We start from the raw sequence: 13,236 nt of genomic DNA, 5'->3' as shown, positions 1-13,236 counted from the left end.
GTAATAGGGATTTGTGTTTCTTTTCTATATTCCCTTTTTTTTTTTTTCCTGGGGCAATGTCTGCTTTTTCCTGAAAGTTTGTTGGTGGTCTTAACATTATGGACTTCTACTTTTCTCAAATCTTAATAAGAAATAGGGTGTGTTAAAAATGGGAAAAAACCTATATTCCCACAGATGTATTCCCTAGGCAGAAGAACCACATTTTGTCCACGCTGCCACAGAGCTGGATGAAGATGTGATGAGCCCCACCCTGCTCAGGCCCATCACCAGCCCTCCTCCTGGCCTCCCAGGCAGTGCTCCATGTGTGACCACTACATTCCTGTTCGGCAGACAGCGAGCCTGCCATCCTGCTAACAAATCAAAAGCAGCTACAGCACCTGGTGGAAAAGTGGGGGTGCAGAGATGAGTAACTGTGGGAATATCAGCCCTACCCTCCATGCTGTGCAAACAACACTGCCATGCTGCCGGTGATGTGGCTTGTAGCTGGCAGGCACCAAGCACTGAGCAAGCTCCTATCTGCAGAAGTGCATGTAGACACAGTCTCAGTTGTTTAGCTCTGTGTTAACAGCGAAAAACAAATCCTAAGTGGACTAAACAAATCTCACCGTGGCAAAGTGCTTCATAAATTACTAATTCAGCCTCTGGCAGACTAATAGGGAATAAAGCTGTTTACCTCAGAGTATGACACATTTTTCTTTCTTGCCTTCTCCCTGTGGCACCTGTAGATAGATTCTGATGTACAAAGCTTTGTGTCAGTGACTAATGAGTACCTAACAGTTGCTGCAGATTTCCATAGGCTGCACATTATCACTGCTATTTAAGACATCAGGAAAGAACCTAAGAATCATCCACCTGGGCCAAAAAAGGATCAGCAGATAAAAAAAATGTTCTTTCAGAACATCAAACCTCACGATGCAGCACATTTCAAGTGCCAATGGCATCAAGAAGAGGTTTTGTACCACAGCTTTTGCATTTTCACTTCCATTTTCTGACCATATATAACAACAACATGCCTGCCCAGATGGGATAACAAAGGAAATTGTTCCTTCTGAAAGCCATGAATTTATTTGAAATCAGATGGGTTCTCCAAGTCATCCTGTGGGATAAGCACCTCTGTGAAGGTACTGTTTGAAACCAAATTGTAGTTTGGGATATTTTAAAACAGGAATTTAAAAAGCCTTACTGACAGCGATGACATGTTTTTAGGAACCATTTTACTGCATCCTGTGTTGTTGCCTGGTGTAGTGGTAGGGTGTGTGGGAGGGAATGGAAAAATAAATGGAGTACAGTGAAAGCTTCCTAGGGCTTCCCAGCTCTTGGACTTGCTGATAACAGACAGTTCAGGAACACATGTTCCCAGATATTCCCGAATAATCCAGGCAGGGCAGTGCAGAATAGCACCGTGCAGTCAGTGAGTTAGTGGGAGCAGGCGCTGCACATTGAATTCAGACACAGCCAAAAGGCTCCCGCTCAGGAGGGCAGTGCGGCCGAGGGGACTGGGCATTGCATAAACCAGGACAGAGCCAGCCAGCTCCTTCTGATCCCACAGCAACTCCAGGCACAGAAACTGTGCAACAGGCTCTCAGGTTACCAGCCCACGTCACCAGCCTCAGACCAGCTGGGTGTCATTCCCTCCCGGCATCCTCTGCCTTCCCGCAGGTTAACCTTTAGAGGCCTGATTTAGGTCTCCAGGAGCTCCTCTGGGAAGACAGTGCCAGTGGAGTAGGCACCACGTGCACAAAGAGGATTTTACCCGGGCTAAAAAAAAAGAAAAACAAAAAACCACACAAAACAGTCTGTATCCAATGTCTCAGTGAATGCAGCTTCATTTTAGGAAAGAGGAACGTGATTCCTTACTGCTGGGAAAATGGTTATCCCAAGGCTTCAGATGCTTTCATTGCTTTTATTTAAAGGGGTTTGCCAACTGGGTGCACTATTGTAAAACTAGTCCTACCATGAAATAACTATGGTTTCTATTCTGCTGGGTCTCCTTGACCGATAAAAGGTTTTAATAATAGTACAATATCAGGTAATGTCTTCACGTTGTGTATCAAGTCACTCCATTCCCTTCCTGTTACTATTACATATATGTAAAGTAGAGCTAAACATTTGGTTCTTGTATGGACTAACTTTTCTGTGGTTTTTTTACCATGAAGACACTGGTGCTGCCAAGAATATTTCTTGTTGAGGTTGTATTTAAAGCTTTTTGAAGGGTCGTCTTTGCTGCACAGTGATATTAGATAATACTTAATAAATATATATTTTCTGCAAAATGGTAATTAATTATTGGAATTAAGTTTAACAAGCAAATTTAAATAAAAAGTCATGTAACTGGAGGACCAAAAACTCTTCCAGGTTATTCAGTTTGCAATTGTATTATCTGTTGATGCCATAGTTTCATTAAGTTCTCCAAGCAAGCTAGACTATACTGAAATCTTAGCACACAAGAAAATTACTTTGTATTACAGATATTTCATTACTGATGAAATTAATAGTATCTTATACCTGTTTAGCATCTTCTGTTGGATAGAATCCAAGCATGTTATCAATGCTATATTAATGTAATCTCTTGAAATGATTGTAAATTAATGGATATTTTATGTAGTTAACAGATGAGGAGATATTAAGGCAAGTGGGTACCTTCTCAGTTTGGGACTTGATAGATTTGGGAATAAAATCTACATTTCCCCAATTGTGTTGCAGTGGCTGCTATTTCTTTCCGAAGGAAGCAAACAGCACACTATCAAAATGATCTCACCACTGATGGAAGTAGGAGTAGTACTTCATTCCCTGATGCAAAATATTTTCCTGTGATATCCTCAGTGCATTTTACAGGTAAAGTCAATCTGCCTCTCCCTCGCACAGGAACTCACACACAGAATCTGACTGAGAAAGTACTTACTGGGACATCCGTGTGTCCACAGGAAGTCTCCTGTTTAGTCCAGTTTGCTTACTTCCCATGGGATCATTAGGAGACACATCATCTGCTCGTTGTCATTTAGTCATCACTCTCTTATGACTGAGCTTCAGCTGCTGTGATGCAGAATTGAGAGACATGAACACCTCAATAACATGGTTCACTAACCCCATAAGTAAGTTAGATCCTGATTATCATCAGATGCCATGTAAAGGAAGGTACGTAATGAAACACATCATGAATATTTTTGTACAGGTTTTCCATATTCAGGCACATTTTTATCTCATGATATAACAAGAGTTTTTAAAGCATTCATTTAAGCCAGGCTTTAACCAGATGTTAATTTTAGAATCTGGATGGTACCTTTCTGGTTTTGAAAGCCAGCCTTATATTGGAACTATAACGAAATTCTGCAATGGACATGTTATATTAAGAAAACTCCCCGTGACATTTGTCAGCCTAGATACCACGGTGTAATCATGGCCAGAGATGTGCATCTGACCATCCCTGTCCCTCTGCAATGCACAGGGACTGTTGGCCAGTAACGCTGAGATCAAGAGGTTTGTTTGGCCTGTCAGAAACCATCTCAGCACAGCCCCTGCCACAACTGCTCACCCTCAGGAAACCCAGCTGAATTTCCAGCAGTGAGAGCCACTGCTGCAGTTCCCCTCAGCCTTCTCTGAAGCCTGCTGAGCAAGGGAGCTCCCTCCTGATGGCCTTTCTGCACACCTGTAGAACCATTGTGTCATTTCCTTCCCTGCTGTTTAATTTTCCAAAATGCATCTGTGCCAACACAACTGGGTTGCTTTTCCAGCCAGATAAGAAGAAATAGCTTTTCCTACTGCAGTGTGTTCACTTCCCTAGAGTTGGCAACTATGACATTTACATACATTTCTGCCAATCAATATTGCTGTATTTCTGAACATGAATATCATTAAATCCTGAAGAAGGTTTAAAAACCCCAACCAACCACTGTTGTATTAGCCATTCCAAGTTCTCTCTCTGATCAAACTTTTATCCTCCACCTCTGCATTCATTGAGTCAGGTGGTCACTACTCCAGAGAACACATATCTCAGCTTTGCAGCTCTCCTTAATTAGCAGGTAGCAGAGCAACATGTAATTAGCAATAATTATTGTCTGTTTTCAGCCAAATGATGCACCTGTGGAGGGTGCAGAGAACTCACGTGGAGCATATGTCACACAAGTCACTCCATGCTGGCATTAAGACAATGCAGGCTCTTCCTGGGAGAGTTCCTCAGGTACAGGTTACCCAACTTCTCGGCAGAGAGAAGTGTAAGGTACTCAGATCATCATTTTGATAGCCACCCTCTGAGTTCATGGGGTGGATTTGGCATAGTGTGCAAATCACAGACCAGCTTAAGAGCTTTATAAAAAGCCCCGGGCTTTGTATCAACCATCACTCCCCTCATCCCAGTAGCAACAGTTTTAACAGTGTCAGGAACTCCATTGCTAAGTCCAACAATTGAAATCAGCAGTGGTGGCTGGTGCAAAACACTTGCTTTCTTTCATGTCAAGACCTAAGAGTGGGAAATACTAATTTTTATGAAAGCATGACTAAAGATATGGCAAAACAGTTTCAGGTCTGTGGGAATTTAATCAGACTGCTTCAGTCTGTTAAATGGAATTAAAAAAAAATACAACAAACAATTGATTTTGGTTCAGCTTGGCATCAACAGGTTCCTACCCAAGTTGCTTGAGTACTTCATAGGAACTACAGTTAAATTATTTCATTTCCCCATTCTCCTATATGGACCATGTTCCCCCATTTAATTTTCCATTCCACTGTCCCCCTTACTGGAGACAGGGCCTCATGTGGTTTCCTTGGCCAGGACACAGCACAGGAGTTGCTGCCCTGCTGGAAGTCTTGGCCGTGGAGGAGAACTGAGAACATGGGGTACCCAAGCTCCCAGTTCCCATGGACACTGCCACAGCCTCAGCACTGCAGAGTCGTGATCTTTTTCAGCAAGGAAAACGACTATGTTTGTCCCTCCCTTGGGGGAAAATAAGTGTCAAAGCATCAGAGTTTGCCATGGGACAAAATTTGTTGTTAGCAACCCTCCTGCCACAAGCCCAGAGCTGCTCAGCCCCGTCCAGAGAAGGTCAGCAAGGCATGAAGGCTGCCCTGCATGTGCCCTGGCAGCAGTGAAAGGGTCAGGCACCAGCAACAACCAGGAAAGCAGGGTGAAAACAAAACCTCAAAACACAGTCTGACACTGAATGCCAGAACATCATCAGTGAAGCTTCCCTGGGCTTCCTCATCAGGACTGACAGTTTTGCACAAATGCTGCCGGCCTCTGCGCTGCACTGTCTCTCCTCCACTACACAGCTGTGCTAGATGGACCAGCACACACCTGAAGCCAGCAACCAAAGGGTTCATTCAGCTTAGGGAGGTATCACTCATTTGAAGAATCAGTCACTAGTCACCAGATAGTTTCCACGGCTGGTAATGAAACCATTTTGGACATCCAAAGGGCAGTTCTCTTGCCAAGGTGCAGGAGCTCCTGGCAGCCAGCCCTCCCAGCCCTCCTGCATCCTGCCGTTGCCATGGCAGCACGCAGGATGTGCACCTTAGTGCTTATTAGGCTCCAAGAAGCATTTCCCATGTGAATTGGGCTGCACAATCACAGGCACAGAACTGTTAAGCCATCATGGTATGAAAATTAGCAATGGCCACAATTACCCTCGAAAAGCTGTAAAAGCGCTTCTCTTCTTTGTGTGTTGGCTGTCCCTATTTAAGGCTTTATCTCTTGACTTCCAAAACACTCCAATGAGCAATGCCTGCTACTTGGGGACAGCAGGTAAACAGACATCCTTCTTGTTTGACAAAGAAGCCCTCCTCCCTTTCCTTTCCTGTTACAGTAATTCCTTTAATATTTACCCCACATGCAGTGTTTATTCTGCAGTTAGAAGGGAAATTCATCTGCTGTGACTGTGCTAGTGAACCCGTGGAATTGCCAGGAGTAAATGTAAACTCCATGTGACCTCTTGGGTCTGTAAAGCCCAATGCCCTCAATTGTGTCCTGCTGTTTTAGTTTTTTAGGATTCCACAGATGCCAAAGGTAGTCTTAGTTTACATTAAGTACACTAAAGACACTCCACTGAAGCCAAGAGAACTACTTACACGAGTAGGGCCTACTTGTAGAAAAAGGATTGCTGGTAGAAATAGGGATTAAAAGACTGAAGCCATCAAACTGTAAGTCTCTCTTTTGCTGTGTCAGGTCTCGAGTATGTAAACTGGCCACTGGAGCTGAAAGACTCCCAGGATGACGTTGCCTGGAGATCACAGCCCCACCTACATTCCCCTAAGGTTAGGCTTGGGGCCTTTGAAGTTTCTGCCATTTTGGAGGACACCCAAGCCTAATTACGGCAGGGACTGGGTGCTGCCAAAAGCACAGAAGCTGCTGAAAACGTCTTCATACTCTAATATTGCAAAAGTTGCTTGGTGAATCTGAGCAGTTGGTCCAGGCTCTGGCTCCCAGCAGAGAGGAGTATTAAGCAGTGACAGGTAGTGACAAAGCACACGTAGCAGTGACCCATTCAGGGCTGTCACAACACCCTGCACTAGCTGGCTGGCACAAGGGTTTTCCAAAGCACAGGACAGGTGCATCCTTTGACAAAGTCACTAACAGGTGCAGGGGGACCCAATCAGTTAAATCTCAGACATTTCCAGCAAAGGGAGAACACTGTAATGTTGAGTCATGTCACACAGCCACTACTTTGGACCAGTGACTTGGCTACAACCTGGGATGCTGCCCTGCCTCCTGCTAGTTGGGGCACAGGGAGTTTTGCCCAGACCACAGCCTGAGAGTGTGAGATGAAGTGGCTCTGGTCTCTCTCTCCTAATTTAAACTACAAGCAAGTCTGCCTTTTACAACACTTCAATCACCAGTGAACTCAGTGGTCCTCTGTGGTGGCTCCAGCTCTGTCACACACTCTGTAGTGGTGGACATCAGAGCACTGGTGTCTTTGCAGCACGAGGGCTGCCGCTGGTTGGGACTGCCCTGCACACGTTGCCTTGGTACCGGTTTCCCTCTGGCCATGCACAGTGCACAGCTCCCAGGGAGGACCTGCAGCCTGGTAAAACCTGCTGTGCTGGCAGGAGCCACAACCTCTATGGGGTGGGTAGGGGCAATGAGGAGAAGGTCCACACAGGGATAAAGCAGAGAGCCTTTTCCTAGGAGCCTCCAGCAACAGCAGCATTTCAAACCCCCACATATGTGCAAGTTGATATTTCAGTGCCTGCAGGTTGCTATGGACAACCAAAGATTTCAAAACTGCCTTATGGAGCAGAGCCCCAGCACACTGTACACTGCAGTAACACTTGGCATTTCTATTACCAAGAGCCACATGTTAGAAAGTAAGAAATACTGTCATCACTTTGCAACTGAAGATATGGAAATTATGATCACTCCTAGGTGAAACCGATCCCTCATGTAACCCCTGCCCATTGAAATGGTCTAGTACCTGAAATCACCTCCTCAAACACGAAGGCCCTTCAGGTAACCTACACAACATCAGGGACTGAAGCACAGGCAAACTGTATGGAAACAAATTGTTGGGATAAGAAGAACAGGTTCTAGAGAATGACAGGGGCGTTAATGGGAGGAAAGGTCTGTGAAGTCAAGTTTCCCCACGCCTGTAATCCTGGCTCCTTGCAAAGGGATCCCCATAGCATGGGTCAAGGCTGCAGACGGTCAAGGCTTGTGTTCCCTGGCCATCCCTTTCCTAGGGAAGAGGATCATCCTTCCCAGCTGGGCAGAGGCATAGCAGGGCTACTCTTATGTGACTGCACACACAGCAAGTGGCATTTCCAAAGACATACATAGAGCCATGATGAGAAAGACAGGGACAGGGCGCAGAGCCTCTAAGACCCCCAGCCAGCCAGCTGGCATCTGCCATGTGCAGCACATCCTCATCTCGTGTGGCTTCAGAAATAAAAAAAACACACCCCCAAGTTCTTTTTCTGGATGTATCTCATGAACATTAACACGGTGTTATTAATGCTGTGCTTCTGGATGCAGGGGTACTGTTACCTGCAGCAACAGTAGGGGAAAGGAGGTAAAGTGAAATGGAGTGACCTGCCAACATCAAGCAAGAGGTCTGTGGCAGAGCTACGGCAGACTTAGGTCTCCAGAGCCTGCCGACAGCATTGCAGTTTCTATCAGGACCAAGACTACTATGACAGGTAGTAATATTACTCCCATTTTAAGATGGTGACAATGCCTCTACAATCTGCAGGTACAGAAATTCCACCCCCATTTCTGTTGCCTTAAGCACAGAAATACACTTTCATTTGCTCTAAAACGAAAACTATGGTACAAAATTACGCAGAATAGCTCATAAAACAACAATCTCTGAACCGTTCTTTGGCTCGGCAAGGGGAAAATGTCAAGGGAAAAGATCTAGGAGTAGATTTTGCTTATCCTTCTTCTATATTCAATGCTTGCCCTCGTCTCTTTCAGATCTGCAGCGTGCCACCTAATTTATCTTTCCACCGACACGGACACAGAGAGCCCACATCCATGATTAATGGAGTTTTATACCCAAGGAGTTGGTTACATTGCAGCAGACAATGAGAAATTTGATTACCACTAATACGGTATTGACACAAATGTCAATGTTCTAAGGCACACAATATCATTTTGAATCAAGGATCCCTTTCATCATTATTACTTCTGTTAGCTTCTTCCAGTTTAATAAGCTGTTGCTCTGTGTATTACCCAAATACTCCGGACTGAAACTATCTGGGGACAATTTAGTTTTTATGTAACACTTCATTAAGTAGGAGGCACCTTTAACAAAAAGGTGCTGTGTGCTTATATAGCCCTGCTATCATTTAAACACACAGTATTCCAGCCAAAATCAGTGGTCAGCTGATGCCTTTACCTTAGTGATAACTAATCCATTGTTTTATTGAAGTCAAATGTATCAGGAAGTGGAAGCAATGGCTTTTTCTTTTTTTGTCTCTGGAGAATTGTACTGATCAAATCACTCAAATCTTGATGAGTCAAAAATTAAATTAAGCCCAGTGATCACATCACGCAGCCAGACGGGATTCAGATCCACAGGTGGGATCTCTCCTTGCAAAGGGCCCACCACAGCATGAGCAGAGGCTTCAGCTGGTCAAGGCTTATGTTCCCCTGGCCACCCCTTCCCTTGGGAAGAGGACTGTCCTTCCCAACTGGGCAGAGGCATAACAGGGCTACCCTGCTGGGTTGTCTGGTGCAAGGCTGAAGGGCTTTGGACTCAAACATCTTTCCTGGTTCTGGACTTCCTTGTCAAGGCTGCTGGTTTAGGACTGTGGTGCCTGACCTGGGCCTTACCTCCTGCCTCTCTCCCACACCCATCCCTTCCTCTCCATTGCAGAGGCCTAGGAATCTCCCTCCTCTGAAGGATGATAGCTTCAGCTGTTTTCCCTACCTGCCTTTTCATGAGTGCCTTTCATTTCAGTGCTTTCTGATGGTGCCTCCATCATCTTTGGGCCCTTCCAAGCACTGCCTGCAAGCCCCAGGTGTTAAATGGCTTTTGGTTTTGCCAATGGAAATGGGTCCATGACGAAACTCAGTTACCCTCATCAACCAATCATTAAATTTCCATATCTTCAAGAAGGAATTAGCTTCTGACATAAAATTTCAGTAAGGACTAGAGAAATAGGTAGTATGGGAGAAGAAGCAGAGTTTCTGGGGGCTAGGGCTCTTGGTGGCATCCATGCAATCATTAAAGTCCTTAACCTCAGCATGGAGGCTGCTCAAGAAGTTATACCAAGCCTTGAGGCTGATCTCATTTCTGTCTAGAAACTAGAGCCAAGTGGAGGGAGCAGAGCAGAAGACAGGGGAGAGACAAGTGTTATGATCAAGTGGAAAAGTTCACACATCACTTTAAACTTTATACTTGTTCTTCAAGAATAAACAGGCAAAACAAACACAACAGACCTTACCTGGGAAAAACCCAAGTGGAAGTCGGCAAGACCAAAGAACTTTAAGAGCTAAAGAAATTGAAAAAAAACCTCTCCATACTTTTTGTCTATATAGTAGAAGCTCAGAGTCTGTGAACATTTATAACCACCTGAATGGAGCAAAGTATAAGATAAAAAAGCACTGTGAGGCAGCTAAATAATGTCCTTGTCTCAGTCCTACTGCAGGATGCAATAGGGTGGCATCTGCATCCAACCTCCTTGTCCATCCAACTCCAACTGGAGTGATGGACTGGGGACTGTCTTAGCTGAAAATAAAGCATGCCAATAAAGGAAAGCTGAACTGTTTGAACAAGTGAGTGAATCATTCATGCTGCTGGTATCAACTCCGTTAAAACAACCCTCTGCTTTTCTTCTTTTGACATTATGGCCTTTGACTTGTTTAATCTGATAAACATGTTACACCTGCTGGCCAGCAACACTTAGGTAGAGATTTCTTTCTTCCTGAAGACCTAGATATTCTCACAACCCGGTTGTTATCCTGGATTTACTATTTACTGATGACAGCATATTTAAAATCCAAAAGGAAGAAACTGAGTCACAAAGAAGAACAATTTGATACTACCTTCAGGCTTTGGAGAGAATAAGTTCTATAAATCAGGAATACAGTCCAATAGACTAGAGAGAAAAAGGCTGATTCTGAATTTGCCTGGGTGCTCTCCAGCCATGGAAAGTCAGAGGACAGCTCTGCTCTTCACCACCCACCTCCAGGTCATATTCCAATTCCCAGAATATTAGAGGAAGAGGACAAAGTTCACTACATGAATGGCTGGTCGTTAGTTCAATCTGTTAAACAATCAGAGACAAGAGCTACAATTACACCAGTGAATATAAGGATTGTATGTAAATGCCATCCATTTCACACCGCAGGCTATGAAACAGGCAACAGCTGTGATGAGGAAAAACATTCCCTTCCTCATCACTGGAGATTTAAAAAAACCAAGTTAGACAAGAACCTGCCTGGTGAAAGGCAAATCCAGTCATGCCCTGGGACAAAGGGGTAGCCTAGATGACTTAGAAAATGTTATCCAAGCCCTATTTGCTACAGTCATGCATGTGCAGCACTTCCCCACTGCAGTACTGACTGTCCAGAAGTCTGTGTCTGCTGGCAGATAAGATCATGGTTACTACAGTAACCACGCTGGTTTTCTTTTCTGAGGAATAGACAGAGGAGAGGTTTTTTCCTCAAACTGTAAGTATGCTCAGCTCACATGCTTAAAAGCCTGCTGCTGCCAGGCTCTGCAAACTAGCCCTGAACAGCATTAACAGCAATGTTTGGTCCGGGTGTGGGCAGTGGTGGCACCCTCAGTACGGAGCTACAGAGCTTAGCACTGGTCTTCCAAGAATTTAAAAAAAAAAAAAAAGCCTCCACAAATCTCTTCCCTCCAGATGCAAGGCTCAGGTTTAAAAAATTGCAAATTAAAACCTAACTGGGATAGGTACAGAGACAGAGAACTGTGATAACCAAGAGAATTAAGGGTTTTCATTGACAGGTTGAGAACAAGCTTGGTGTGAGACTGGGAATTGCTGAATGCCTTTTAAATCAGATGCATGGACCACCCTCTGCAGTGTACCATTAGACTGCACTTGGCTGGCATGTTCCTAAGTCACTAGGACTACTTTAAAATTCGAGTTGGACATGTAATTTAGCGCCACACTTACCCATACCATTTGAATCTGAGTGTGAGAGCTTGATCTGACACATTTATCCATCTTTGCTTTAGACATTTCTCCGTTGCTTTAAGTTTACTTTCTGTAACAGATAAATAAATATTATTTTTCCTTTGCTAACCCACTACCCCTCTATTGGTACTCATATTGCTGACAGGGAAAGTTTCTAATGCTTCTAATACTCCAGTCCTTATTCAGGAAGACAGTACTTGTGAAAAATTAATTTTGAATCATCAATCTTGGCCTGAAATTGAAGTGATGGAGCCTTTAGTCACCCCAGATGAGCATTAAATGCTCACCATAAGAGCAAAGGCTTTCTAAACTGGCCCTCACTCTGCAAGTGTGACTCCTGTCCCAGCACTGATCAACTTGAGAGATCATCCCAAGGATATTTCTATTGCCGAGTAAGTCTGATATTTTGTGTGAATTTATTGGTGCCTGGTTTTATGCCTTGTATCCCATTTTCATTGCCATATGTAAAATTTGGGGTTTTTTTCCCCCTTTCCATGAAAGTCTACCACTGGGGTGTGCTTCTTTGTACTGGGCACATCTAACAGGATCGCAAACACCTTTTACCCAGCACATAGTTTTCCATCCTATTATATTTATGTCTGCTTGACTTTCTCTGCCAGCACGTTTGTTGAGAAAATAACAGCCCTTGGGGGCAGATATTTTTTATATTTTCTTCATGCCTAAAATAATTGTACCTACTTATTAAAAACCTCACTGACAGTATGATACAATAACCTTTGTGATTTATTTATCTTTCAGTGAGCTTTAGAGAGAGCTACTGCCTCTTTTCCGACTTTGTGCAGTATAGTCCATCATCAAATGCAGTGCTGCGCTCTGATGTTTGCAACATACTACAACAAGAAATTGGTCTTTGAATTACATTTATTCTGCTCTTATCTAGTTGATTTACTGGTTCCTCAAATATTTGCTTCCTTATACTATCTTAATTGAGGATTCTTCCTGCCTGTATTTTCTTTCACTGCTATTCTGTAGAGAACAACACTCTCCAAACTGCATCTTCCCCATTTTCTGTGTACACCACCGTACCTGGTTTTTTCCATCACTTTAGTCTTTAAAAAAATCCAAGTAAAAGATTTCAAGGGTATCAAAACCGGCTGAATTCTATAATGCATTTTTTCTTTTCCCCAAGGAAGGCCTGCCTTCTGAAGGCACAAGCAAAACATAGGCAGTAAGGAACCTCCTTAAGGTCCCTTGTCCTTGTCTTTTTCTTATCCAGTATTTTTCTGATAACTTGGCATGCAAGACAAAGAGCCTACTAGTTGTGGCTTTGTTTATATTTTCCAGTAGACATGCCTGAAAACATGACCAAAACCTCACCAGTTCCTGGTGTGTTCCTGCCATTCTGGCTTGGAGTGACTCAACCATAATCAACATTCCACTGGTATAGTGCAGATCAACATCTGGCCCCTCTGCCTGCCCAAAGCAATGTTTGACACACTCAAAATCAAGAAGTTCAGCCTTCCTGTGGTGTCAAAAAAGCACTTGTTCCCTCTGTATGGGGTATCACAGACATGCTGACTGATGGCACTGTTGGATAGGGCTCACTGCAAAGCAGCTCCTTCACTCTGTGCCTTGCTGCTGAGAGATGGGTAGTACCTACTGTGGTGAATTTATTCCTGG

At 44.0% G+C, this 13,236-nt stretch overlaps 1 long non-coding RNA gene across 1 annotated transcript in view; it reads right to left on the bottom strand.

The window, feature by feature from the left end:
* The window catches only part of LOC108504012, a 31,800-nt gene continuing 18,564 nt past the window's right edge, over nt 1-13,236 (bottom strand). The window contains exons 3-6 of the long non-coding RNA XR_001876963.1: nt 11,575-11,665; nt 10,618-10,698; nt 2,903-3,033; nt 1-1,758 (exon numbers count right to left, since the gene is read on the bottom strand). This is a non-coding gene — a long non-coding RNA (uncharacterized LOC108504012). The remainder of the gene's footprint in view (nt 1,759-2,902; nt 3,034-10,617; nt 10,699-11,574; nt 11,666-13,236) is intronic.

The sequence above is a fragment of the Lepidothrix coronata genome, unplaced genomic scaffold (genome assembly GCF_001604755.1).
Source record: "Lepidothrix coronata isolate B3197 unplaced genomic scaffold, Lepidothrix_coronata-1.0 Scaffold149, whole genome shotgun sequence".
In the NCBI taxonomy this organism is placed as follows: Eukaryota; Metazoa; Chordata; class Aves; order Passeriformes; family Pipridae; genus Lepidothrix; species Lepidothrix coronata.
This window is presented reverse-complemented; position numbering and strand designations above follow the sequence as displayed.